This window comes from Lolium perenne, chromosome 4 (assembly GCF_019359855.2).
Source record: "Lolium perenne isolate Kyuss_39 chromosome 4, Kyuss_2.0, whole genome shotgun sequence".
Classification (NCBI taxonomy): Eukaryota; Viridiplantae; Streptophyta; class Magnoliopsida; order Poales; family Poaceae; genus Lolium; species Lolium perenne.
In genome coordinates this window covers 84,848,807-84,861,931 of record NC_067247.2, presented here as the reverse complement: position 1 = coordinate 84,861,931, position 13,125 = coordinate 84,848,807, and the positions used below count along the sequence as shown (strand labels likewise).

The 13,125-nt window shown below is 40.9% G+C and overlaps 3 long non-coding RNA genes across 3 annotated transcripts; all 3 read left to right on the top strand.

Moving 5' to 3' along the window:
* Positions 1–795: 795 nt before the first annotated feature.
* LOC127293173 (uncharacterized) lies at positions 796–2,340 on the top strand. The gene is made up of 3 exons (XR_007845646.2): positions 796–1,899; positions 1,988–2,084; positions 2,250–2,340. It is a non-coding gene; the product is annotated as an uncharacterized lncRNA (long non-coding RNA).
* Positions 2,341–3,178: 838 nt separating this feature from the next.
* LOC139830866 (uncharacterized) lies at positions 3,179–5,707 on the top strand. Its single transcript, XR_011744371.1, has 3 exons — positions 3,179–3,291; positions 3,461–3,572; positions 5,297–5,707. It is a non-coding gene; the product is annotated as an uncharacterized lncRNA (long non-coding RNA).
* A 3,996-nt stretch (positions 5,708–9,703) lies between these two features.
* On the top strand, positions 9,704–10,287 carry LOC127293174 (uncharacterized). The gene is made up of 3 exons (XR_007845647.2): positions 9,704–9,846; positions 9,935–10,031; positions 10,197–10,287. It is a non-coding gene; the product is annotated as an uncharacterized lncRNA (long non-coding RNA).
* The last annotated feature ends 2,838 nt before the right edge of the window (positions 10,288–13,125 follow it).

Below are 13,125 nucleotides of genomic sequence, written 5' to 3'. Positions count from 1 at the left end.
TTAATTCAAAACTTGGGATCATCTTCCCCTAGCTACATCCCTCTCTTATACCCACTCATCCTTGTTGATTTTGAGGCCATGTCGACCATCTGTGTTGACAGGCTTAAATGTCCAGACTTTGGCAATTGATCTCTAAGCACCCACAACTATTATTGTTGACTTCAATGCATGGATCTCATCCATGCAACATCCTCTTCAACCTCCACGTCCTGCATGTCTCAATCTATCCTTGCAACTCCTATATTCAACTTGATCTCATACCTTATCCAGTGTTTCTGCACTAGATCACTTTCTTTATTTTCACCTCTTGTTTTTATTCAAGTTAAATCTTCACAAAACCAAGAGTGGGAATGATGGGTACATTTTGTATCCACCATCTACCCTTGAGAACACTTCTCCCTAAAATAAGTTTTCTCTCTCAAAGGTCCTATTGATTTTCCTTCTCTAGTTTTATCACAAAACTACTTCTAGTTTTATTAAATCTTTTCAAAATAATTCTTCAAAGAAAACAAGGAACTAAAATGGGTTTTGTTTTTCATCCCATTTGTACCAAGTACTGATTTCTAAAACATCACTCTCTGTTTTGTTTTGTTTTTAACAAAAGGCTTGTTTATGGTACCTATACCATTTCTTGTTTACTTTAAATTTGAGAAAAACTCTACTTTACTTGAGAAAGTAAGTAGAATATTTTGAACTCCTATGTTCCAACTAGTTTTCTCTCAACATCTTCAAAATTCCACTTGAGTTCATTCCCAATTGTCTCTAGACAATTGAGGTGTGTCCCATACGCTTCAATTAAACTCTTTTTCAAATGGCAACTCTTGCACATCTTATGCACATCTCTGATCCACCACATTGTATCCCCTCCATCCCCCAATTTTTGATCAAATGGATGATCATTTGATACTTTCAAATCACTCCCTATTGACCTCTTATTTGAATAGCAACTTATGTTTCATCATATCCATCTCAATCCTCTATTCTTTTCTATTATCACATTGACCTCATGAATTGATGATTTATGTCACAATATTCATCCTTGTGAGTATTGGAATACTTAACTCACCATCCCATCTACCTTGACAGGCTCATGCATTGTTGCATGTGATCAATCCCAATCCTTCCAAAATTGAATTCAAATAAAAACTTCTAATCATCAAATATACCTTTGGGTCTATTTTTCATCTTTTGTTAGTCCCAACCATAGTGGTAACAATTATCCTTGGAGTACATGTCACCCTTCCCATTATTTCTATCTATATGTATCTACTTCTATTTTTATCATCATCAAAGTCACTCTTTGACATTTTCTCCTCAACATCATGCACATATCTATTCACATGGATGTTGTGCCTCTCCCTCACATTGTTCACTTGTATTTGGCAAGAATGGAGCCGGCCAATTATGTTGGCATGGCAAAAATTTCGGCCAGCCCCTTCCTCTTCTTTTCCTTCCTCCACAAGCTTTGCCTCCCAACTACCCCAATCACTAAATGGGCAGCCACCCACCTTGGCCAATCAAGTGAAGAGCTGCCACCACTCCCTCCCTCTATAAAACCTCATAGCCGGCCACCCCCTCCTCTCTTTGCTCTCATTTTTCACTCCCCACTCCTTCCTCCACTCCCTCACACTCCTCTCATACCTCTTACCCACGAGCTGCTGCTCCTCCCAAGCTCCATGGCCGGCCATGGCCATGGAAATCCACCTAGATGAAGCTCCCCTCCTCCCTCAAGCTTCCCCTCACCATTAGAGCCTCCCTCTCCTTCTTCTCCCCAACCCTAGATGGTTTTCTCTCCTCTTCTTCTTCCTCCCTTGCTAAGATTGGATCTTGATGCAGGTGCATGTTGGTCCAAGCATGGAGAAGCTTGAGCTATCCTCAGATCTGAAGTTCTTGAGCAAAGTTCGTCCAAAACCTTGCAGTAATTTCTGTATCTTGCTGTTTCAGATTCTGGTACGAATTTGTAAAATCCGCCAAATCTTGTATGCAGATCCAAATCGAGTGATTCAAAGTTCCGCAGATAGGTATTGAAAAGATCTACAACTTGGCGTTGGTCTCATCCTCAAATTCGTTACGGATTTTGCATGGTAAATAAAGTTCTGCAAACATGCAGAATCACTGTTTGTGAGATTTCTTCCGTTTTACGAAATCTTTTTGAGCAAACTCAACTGTGGGAGAAAGCCCTCTTCAGTACCTTCATTTTGGCGGTGGTTTCACTTCGATTGACCTCCTGAAACTGAAATGGTTCACAGATCAATATCTGGTCAGATCTGACTTTGTCGAATTAAACCAGGAGCTTGGAAACGAATTTTTGAATGAAACCAATTGGGTAAGAACCACCTATTCAATACCTTTCAGATGCAGCAAGCCTCATATTTTTATGATGTGTGTATGATTTTTGGTGAATTAAACTTATGCTGTGTGTTCTGCAGACATGGCTGTTAGCTTTTAATTCATCAAAAATCCATTTTTGAACCTAATTGAGTGATTCCACTTCTGTAGGATTACTGAATGTTTTCTTAATCATCTCCAACAAGTTTCAAACATTTATCTGTTGTGTAACACCAGTGAGAAAGCAAATGGTACAGACATGCAGTAAACTTGTCAATCCATTTGTGAGAGTTTCAGAAACAATTTGAACCCAAATCCAATTGGGTATGCATCTCTGTTTAATTACCTTTCAAATTCAAGTGGCCTCATATTTTTAGGACTTTTCTATGATTTATGGCTTACAGATCTTGTTTTCTGTACAGTCAGATTCAAAGAAATTCCTAAAATTGTAGGTTTAATATTTTTAGGTGATTCCAATTGGGTTAGTCTTGTATTAGTACTGGCTATCTAGGAAAAATATTATTAGTCTCTGTTCATACATATTTGTTGCTGTTAGTAAGGTATATGTGTGACATGCATTGTTGAAGCAAAACTTTTCGGTTTATTTAAAACCCTTGACCAACTCTTTTTAGTAGAGATGGGCAACCTTTGTTTTATGCTTGCAAAACCAAACCTCTGCAACCTAACATTAGCTCTTTTGTTTTGCTTAAGTTTTCAAATGATGGGGTATATGGTTTGCTTCCTATTTGTTTTTGGTTGTAGTGTTATGGGAACAAATTAAGTTAGGAAAACTGTTTTCTACTTTTTCAAAAATGTTTGAAAATGCTTTGTGATTGTATTTGATGTCAAACTAATGCACTTGTCCTCTTTAGGATGTTATCTACCAGGGGATATTTCGTTTATACCATGGTGATACCCGAGAAAGGCAATTGCTAAGTTGTGATACTCTCATACCTTTACTAGGTAAATAAAATGGGTTCTCTTTTAGTTGCTTTGCAGTATCTATAAGTTCTTTGTATGTTAGCCCGTAGTAAGGTGGTTAGCTATTGCTTGTTGATTGTTGAATGTTGCATGCTTGTTATGATTGGTGCAATATGATTGATTGTGTTCCTTTTATATTTTCCGACGATAGATGCGAACGATTCCGGAGAAGAAGAAGAAGTGGTTCGGACAAGGATTTTATTTATATTGACGGGATTCTTATATTGATGAAGTTGAAGAAGTCCAGGGACAAATAAGCCAAGGCAAGCCATCTCTTGATCTCTGAATATTGAATCACATATTGTGGTTACTTTGTTATTACTATTGTCTCTCGATCTATCTTGTGTGATTTCTACTTTTGTTGTCGGAGCATGCTTACCGTGAGCATGTTTACTCTCTTTGGCACCTCGACGACAAACCCCTTTTTGTGAATGGTGGTTGTCAACATCATGATCATGGTGTACCCTCTAAATGTGATGGGTATGCCCACTTACCTTGAGTGTGTCGACCTCTCGACACCCTTTTTGCACCCCTTAGTGGTATGATGGTTAGTATCATGCCCTTGTTATACCTTCTACCTTGTGATGCTATGCATACTTACTCCCAAGTGTGCCGAACCTCTTGTTGATGCTATACATACTTACTCCCAAGTATGTTGAACCCCTTGTTGTTGTTATGCATGCTTACCCCGAGCATGTATGCCCCCTTGACCACCTATTTTACCATCTTCTTAGTGGTATGATGATCAACATCATGACCCTTTGTTGAATCCTCCTACTTATGTTGTCCCCATGCGTGCTTATCCTAAGCATGTATGATCCCCTTGACACCTCAATTATCATCTCCTTAGAGGTATGACGTCTAGCATCATGCCATTGTTATATCTTAGCTCCTACATAAAACTTTAGGTTGGGAACCCCTCAAGGTTTACCTTGTTGTAAATGTTTATGAAAACCTTGGGTAAGATAACCTTACCCAAGTGTATGGTTTATGAAGGCAAAAAGGATCTTGTCAAAGATGTTTGAGAAAAGGAATATGTGTGTGACTTGGGTTTTGAGAAAAAAAACGACACATGGTTCTTTGTATTCGCCCGGAACAATTACACAGCGCAACCATAGCTACTCCAACGTGGGCACGGGGCTTAACTTGACGTTTGTTCTTCTTAGCATGAGGCACCGCACAACTATACAAGGGTACGGTTACCCCCGAGTCCGGGTTGTCGAGGTTGGGACAATAGTATAACGGGAGGCCTTCGGGGCTGACCCGTCCGGAAGACACTATGGGTCTCCTGGCTTGGCGGTGGAGCCACGCTCTAGAGGAGGTGAGCTGCCACGGTGCCGGGGAGGTACATACTCCATAGGGTAGGACCTCGTGTTAAGTCGAATGGGCGAAAGGTTATGTCCGGGTATCCGTCGTGGCATATGTCGTTATGCGGGGATGATGCCCACACGATAGGTATCTGGATAGTTGTGGTGAAAGTGTGCAAACTCTGCAGAGTCAAAACTATTCGAATAGCCGCGTCCGCGGTCATGGACGGTTGGGATGGCCGTTACTGGAGCTGTGTCGAGTTTTGGTTTTGAAAATGATTTCCAAAGGAAATGTGTGTTGGAAGTACCGGAAGGGTACGGGAAAGATGGTGTGCCGACCATGTGGAGATGGTCGAGGAAAATGAAACAAAAGAGGGTGACCCTTCCTAGTGTTTCATGTAGAGGAACTCTGCTTTAACAAAGATATAGAGATGTCATAGGACTTTCTTAGTGTCCCCTTCAACTGTGATGTGGGATGCTATATCCACAAGAGAAACTGATTCTCTTTCACATGCTATATCCACAAGAGAAACTGATTCTCTTTCACATGCTATATCCACCAGAGAAACTATTCTTCCTCTCTTGTCTTCTTTAGTTAGAATTGTTATCACCTTCTTGATGGTTTGCGAGTACAATTCAAATGTACTCACGGCTTTGTCCCTGGCTATTTACTTGGCCAGACCTGGAGGACTTCGACAGATGAAGAAGGAGTTGACGACGTCTATGCGAGCTAGGAACGTCTTCCCAGTCAGTTGCCTGTAGGGTTATGGCAGATGACTTGGGTACTACGCTGCTGAAGTGATGATGCTACTCTGATGTTTAGTTAGGCCCTTCGAGGCTATTATGTAAGTATTGGTCATGTGACCTCATTGTAATTTTCTTTTTCCGCTTTGTAATGGATGGTGTAATTTGATATCAGTTCGGTTATGTGTTCACGACACACTGATCATGGGATCGTGAACTGTATACATAACAGGGTATTTCGGACCGTTAGTCCGGGGTCCCCACAGAGCTGGTATCAGAGCCATCCTGACTGTAGGAGACCTTAGTTAGCATGGACGTTAGTTAGGAGACAAGTAATTGGGAAAAAACTATTTATGAAACAAATTATTTCTTTAGTCGGAAGCATAGCTTCTACTCCTCTTGTTTCTTCAAAACTTCTAAATTCTTATCTCTCCGCTTTATAGAAGTGTTTGAAAATTCTTACTCTATTGTCTCATCCACTTCAAACCTACATATTGGACGATGTCTCCAACTCAGACCGGAGACTCGAACTCAAAGATACATCAATCCCACAGGAAGACTCATGAATCTCCAACGACAGCTATTGAAGATTGGAGGCCGACTTAGTGTGCACATAAAAGAATGATAATATCATGTCTTTGGTTATCACCAAAGTCTGTCAAGGAGCTGACCCTGTTCCTCCGTGGACATGCACTTTTTGCAGTCGTCAGGGATCAAGTCCTCAGTTTCTTGACTAGTAATTTTTAGGCCAGCCACCAGAAGTTGCCAACTTCGGGAGCACCTCAATAGCTACCTCTTCAAAGACCTCATGTTTCCGGGATGTCGAGACTAGAAGTTCTACATAGTTTCCGCCTCCACTTCGACATCAACGGCTCAACACCCGGCCCCTTCACCACCAACTGCTACAATGATCCAAGTTGAAGTTGATGCTGACAATATGAAGACGGCGACATATGTGACCAGCCCCCAAACCTATAGGATGGATAGGACAAACTCAATCTCTTTGATTGAGCTACCCCCGCGCATTAGGAATTTCTGGGTACTTAGAGTACCATGTCTGGTTTGATGATTGCTTGTATTTCCCTAGTGTGCTGCCTTGAGTGTTTGTATCTGTTTGTTGTGTGTGTGTTTGTCTTGCTATTTAGGTCTAAAAACATTCTGAGTGTGATAACCCAGCGTAGGAAGCCTCTCTAAGATGTTTTCACCCTCATCTACCTTGCCGTTAAAATGCTAACTGCTAGTTTTCTGAGAAGTTAGCCTTGTTAACAGTTGTTTTCAACCGTCGGAAAAACTAACCCAGGCCCCTATCTTCGATAACTACTTTCAAGATCAACTGAAGCATCTCTACTACGCCAAGAAAGCAGAAGCCCATACCTTCAAGAGTGACTGCACCTCTGCAAGAAGACATACTAACTTGGTCTAACCTCAGAGCATAATCGCGCTAACCTCGAGGATATCTTTTTAAAACTACCCTCTAACACACTGTCTAACAAGCTGAGAGAGCAATAGCATCAAAGCAAAGCTACATCACATGGTTCATCTGGTCCTCATCAAGTGAAGCTCCTGAAGATACCTCAAGACTCAAGGTTAGGTGTAATTTACCCGCTCACTTCTTATCTGGTATAAGTCAGCCCCGACTCTCAAGCTGAAGATTGTCTTCGACGCCCTCTGTTGCGGCTTCATATGGATACCAACCATGCATTTCTTCAACTTACTAACTCACCGCGCGTCCCATATGGTTGAGTTAACACCGTGAGTGCCTCTTGAAGTTGTGGTCTGCACGTCGCCCCCGAAGATCCTTCAGCTGAACAAGGAAGACCGATGACTTCTTCAGAAGCCCCAGACAGAACTACAAGGCAGAAGCTCTGAGTTTTCCGAGAACCAGATGAAAAATCTTAAGGGTGGAAGACTTCGTCTTCCACTAAAATCAAGCTAACTCTAAAAAGGTTTTCAGCCCTGCTCAAGCACCGTTGGGTGCACTAAGCCTCCCACAGTCTTGAACCTCCGCCAGGATCGTGAAGAAGCTACAGATCCAACACCTGCATGGAGTAGTCAACCCTTCACGAAGCTTTCCCTCGGAAGAAATCTAACATGTCTCTCAGAAGCCGAAGTTGCGACCCTCTCAACAACGGCACGCCGACAGAAGAATGGAGTCTAACTTTCGTTAAGCTTTACAACCCCTCCAGTTCTACGCTCAGTAATCTCGGGACGAGATTATTTTAAGGGTGGAAGATCTGTAACACCCCAACTTTTTGCAAGCTTGTTTAATTATCCAAAGTGCAAAAATTAGGGGTAACAAAAACTTTTTCTATAGACTAATTAACATGAATTGCCTTGATCTGTTTGTTATGATGAATTGCCTTGATCTGTTGGTAGATAAATTGTCTTGATTTGCTTGTTGAGTTTTGTTTTGAGCTACCCTTAATAACAACACCTCTAGTGGTTAAACAAGCAACTCACTAAATAAAACACATGTGTGGCTTAGGAAGAATTATTTTCCTTCTTACTACATCAAACCTCTCTCCTGATGACAACCTGAGTGTGCCACCTTGATTTTTCTCCTTGTGGTGCAACCTAGCTCAATCATCCTTAATTCAAAACTTGGGATCATCTTCCCCTAGCTACATCCCTCTCTTATACCCACTCATCCTTGTTGATTTTGAGGCCATGTCGACCATCTGTGTTGACAGGCTTAAATGTCCAGACTTTGGCAATTGATCTCTAAGCACCCACAACTATTATTGTTGACTTCAATGCATGGATCTCATCCATGCAACATCCTCTTCAACCTCCACGTCCTGCATGTCTCAATCTATCCTTGCAACTCCTATATTCAACTTGATCTCATACCTTATCCAGTGTTTCTGCACTAGATCACTTTCTTTATTTTCACCTCTTGTTTTTATTCAAGTTAAATCTTCACAAAACCAAGAGTGGGAATGATGGGTACATTTTGTATCCACCATCTACCCTTGAGAACACTTCTCCCTAAAATAAGTTTTCTCTCTCAAAGGTCCTATTGATTTTCCTTCTCTAGTTTTATCACAAAACTACTTCTAGTTTTATTAAATCTTTTCAAAATAATTCTTCAAAGAAAACAAGGAACTAAAATGGGTTTTGTTTTTCATCCCATTTGTACCAAGTACTGATTTCTAAAACATCACTCTCTGTTTTGTTTTGTTTTTAACAAAAGGCTTGTTTATGGTACCTATACCATTTCTTGTTTACTTTAAATTTGAGAAAAACTCTACTTTACTTGAGAAAGTAAGTAGAATATTTTGAACTCCTATGTTCCAACTAGTTTTCTCTCAACATCTTCAAAATTCCACTTGAGTTCATTCCCAATTGTCTCTAGACAATTGAGGTGTGTCCCATACGCTTCAATTAAACTCTTTTTCAAATGGCAACTCTTGCACATCTTATGCACATCTCTGATCCACCACATTGTATCCCCTCCATCCCCCAATTTTTGATCAAATGGATGATCATTTGATACTTTCAAATCACTCCCTATTGACCTCTTATTTGAATAGCAACTTATGTTTCATCATATCCATCTCAATCCTCTATTCTTTTCTATTATCACATTGACCTCATGAATTGATGATTTATGTCACAATATTCATCCTTGTGAGTATTGGAATACTTAACTCACCATCCCATCTACCTTGACAGGCTCATGCATTGTTGCATGTGATCAATCCCAATCCTTCCAAAATTGAATTCAAATAAAAACTTCTAATCATCAAATATACCTTTGGGTCTATTTTTCATCTTTTGTTAGTCCCAACCATAGTGGTAACAATTATCCTTGGAGTACATGTCACCCTTCCCATTATTTCTATCTATATGTATCTACTTCTATTTTTATCATCATCAAAGTCACTCTTTGACATTTTCTCCTCAACATCATGCACATATCTATTCACATGGATGTTGTGCCTCTCCCTCACATTGTTCACTTGTATTTGGCAAGAATGGAGCCGGCCAATTATGTTGGCATGGCAAAAATTTCGGCCAGCCCCTTCCTCTTCTTTTCCTTCCTCCACAAGCTTTGCCTCCCAACTACCCCAATCACTAAATGGGCAGCCACCCACCTTGGCCAATCAAGTGAAGAGCTGCCACCACTCCCTCCCTCTATAAAACCTCATAGCCGGCCACCCCCTCCTCTCTTTGCTCTCATTTTTCACTCCCCACTCCTTCCTCCACTCCCTCACACTCCTCTCATACCTCTTACCCACGAGCTGCTGCTCCTCCCAAGCTCCATGGCCGGCCATGGCCATGGAAATCCACCTAGATGAAGCTCCCTCCTCCCTCAAGCTTCCCTCACCATTAGAGCCTCCCTCTCCTTCTTCTCCCCAACCCTAGATGGTTTTCTCTCCTCTTCTTCTTCCTCCCTTGCTAAGATTGGATCTTGATGCAGGTGCATGTTGGTCCAAGCATGGAGAAGCTTGAGCTATCCTCAGATCTGAAGTTCTTGAGCAAAGTTCGTCCAAAACCTTGCAGTAATTTCTGTATCTTGCTGTTTCAGATTCTGGTACGAATTTGTAAAATCCGCCAAATCTTGTATGCAGATCCAAATCGAGTGATTCAAAGTTCCGCAGATAGGTATTGAAAAGATCTACAACTTGGCGTTGGTCTCATCCTCAAATTCGTTACGGATTTTGCATGGTAAATAAAGTTCTGCAAACATGCAGAATCACTGTTTGTGAGATTTCTTCCGTTTTACGAAATCTTTTTGAGCAAACTCAACTGTGGGAGAAAGCCCTCTTCAGTACCTTCATTTTGGCGGTGGTTTCACTTCGATTGACCTCCTGAAACTGAAATGGTTCACAGATCAATATCTGGTCAGATCTGACTTTGTCGAATTAAACCAGGAGCTTGGAAACGAATTTTTGAATGAAACCAATTGGGTAAGAACCACCTATTCAATACCTTTCAGATGCAGCAAGCCTCATATTTTTATGATGTGTGTATGATTTTTGGTGAATTAAACTTATGCTGTGTGTTCTGCAGACATGGCTGTTAGCTTTTAATTCATCAAAAATCCATTTTTGAACCTAATTGAGTGATTCCACTTCTGTAGGATTACTGAATGTTTTCTTAATCATCTCCAACAAGTTTCAAACATTTATCTGTTGTGTAACACCAGTGAGAAAGCAAATGGTACAGACATGCAGTAAACTTGTCAATCCATTTGTGAGAGTTTCAGAAACAATTTGAACCCAAATCCAATTGGGTATGCATCTCTGTTTAATTACCTTTCAAATTCAAGTGGCCTCATATTTTTAGGACTTTTCTATGATTTATGGCTTACAGATCTTGTTTTCTGTACAGTCAGATTCAAAGAAATTCCTAAAATTGTAGGTTTAATATTTTTAGGTGATTCCAATTGGGTTAGTCTTGTATTAGTACTGGCTATCTAGGAAAAATATTATTAGTCTCTGTTCATACATATTTGTTGCTGTTAGTAAGGTATATGTGTGACATGCATTGTTGAAGCAAAACTTTTCGGTTTATTTAAAACCCTTGACCAACTCTTTTTAGTAGAGATGGGCAACCTTTGTTTTATGCTTGCAAAACCAAACCTCTGCAACCTAACATTAGCTCTTTTGTTTTGCTTAAGTTTTCAAATGATGGGGTATATGGTTTGCTTCCTATTTGTTTTTGGTTGTAGTGTTATGGGAACAAATTAAGTTAGGAAAATTGTTTTCTACTTTTTCAAAAATGTTTGAAAATGCTTTGTGATTGTATTTGATGTCAAACTAATGCACTTGTCCTCTTTAGGATGTTATCTACCAGGGGATATTTCGTTTATACCATGGTGATACCCGAGAAAGGCAATTGCTAAGTTGTGATACTCTCATACCTTTACTAGGTAAATAAAATGGGTTCTCTTTTAGTTGCTTTGCAGTATCTATAAGTTCTTTGTATGTTAGCCCGTAGTAAGGTGGTTAGCTATTGCTTGTTGATTGTTGAATGTTGCATGCTTGTTATGATTGGTGCAATATGATTGATTGTGTTCCTTTTATATTTTCCGACGATAGATGCGAACGATTCCGGAGAAGAAGAAGAAGTGGTTCGGACAAGGATTTTATTTATATTGACGGGATTCTGATATTGATGAAGTTGAAGAAGTCCAGGGACAAATAAGCCAAGGCAAGCCATCTCTTGATCTCTGAATATTGAATCACATATTGTGGTTACTTTGTTATTATTATTGTCTCTCGATCTATCTTGTGTGATTTCTACTTTTGTTGTCGGAGCATGCTTACCGTGAGCATGTTTACTCTCTTTGGCACCTCGCCGACAAACCCCTTTTTGTGAATGGTGGTTGTCAACATCATGATCATGGTGTACCCTATAAATGTGATGGGTATGCCCACTTACCTTGAGTGTGTCGACCTCTCGACACCCTTTTTGCACCCCTTAGTGGTATGATGGTTAGTATCATGCCCTTGTTATACCTTCTACCTTGTGATGCTATGCATACTTACTCCCAAGTGTGCCGAACCTCTTGTTGATGCTATACATACTTACTCCCAAGTATGTTGAACCCCTTGTTGTTGTTATGCATGCTTACCCCGAGCATGTATGCCCCCTTGACCACCTATTTTACCATCTTCTTAGTGGTATGATGATCAACATCATGACCCTTTGTTGAATCCTCCTACTTATGTTGTCCCCATGCGTGCTTATCCTAAGCATGTATGATCCCCTTGACACCTCAATTATCATCTCCTTAGAGGTATGACGTCTAGCATCATGCCATTGTTATATCTTAGCTCCTACATAAAACTTTAGGTTGGGAACCCCTCAAGGTTTACCTTGTTGTAAATGTTTATGAAAACCTTGGGTAAGATAACCTTACCCAAGTGTATGGTTTATGAAGGCAAAAAGGATCTTGTCAAAGATGTTTGAGAAAAGGAATATGTGTGTGACTTGGGTTTTGAGAAAAAAAACGACACATGGTTCTTTGTATTCGCCCGGAACAATTACACAGCGCAACCATAGCTACTCCAACGTGGGCACGGGGCTTAACTTGACGTTTGTTCTTCTTAGCATGAGGCACCGCACAACTATACAAGGGTACGGTTACCCCCGAGTCCGGGTTGTCGAGGTTGGGACAATAGTATAACGGGAGGCCTTCGGGGCTGACCCGTCCGGAAGACACTATGGGTCTCTGGCTTGGCGGTGGAGCCACGCTCTAGAGGAGGTGAGCTGCCACGGTGCCGGGAGGTACATACTCCATAGGGTAGGACCTCGTGTTAAGTCGAATGGGCGAAAGGTTATGTCCGGTATCCGTCGTGGCATATGTCGTTATGCGGGGATGATGCCCACACGATAGGTATCTGGATAGTTGTGGTGAAAGTGTGCAAACTCTGCAGAGTCAAAACTATTCGAATAGCCGCGTCCGCGGTCATGGACGGTTGGGATGGCCGTTACAGAGCTGTGTCGAGTTTTGGTTTTGAAAATGATTTCCAAAGGAAATGTGTGTTGGAAGTACCGGAAGGGTACGGGAAAGATGGTGTGCCGACCATGTGGAGATGGTCGAGGAAAATGAAACAAAAGAGGGTGACCCTTCCTAGTGTTTCATGTAGAGGAACTCTGCTTTAACAAAGATATAGAGATGTCATAGGACTTTCTTAGTGTCCCCTTCAACTGTGATGTGGGATGCTATATCCACAAGAGAAACTGATTCTCTTTCACATGCTATATCCACAAGAGAAACTGATTCTCTTTCACATGCTATATCCACCAGAGA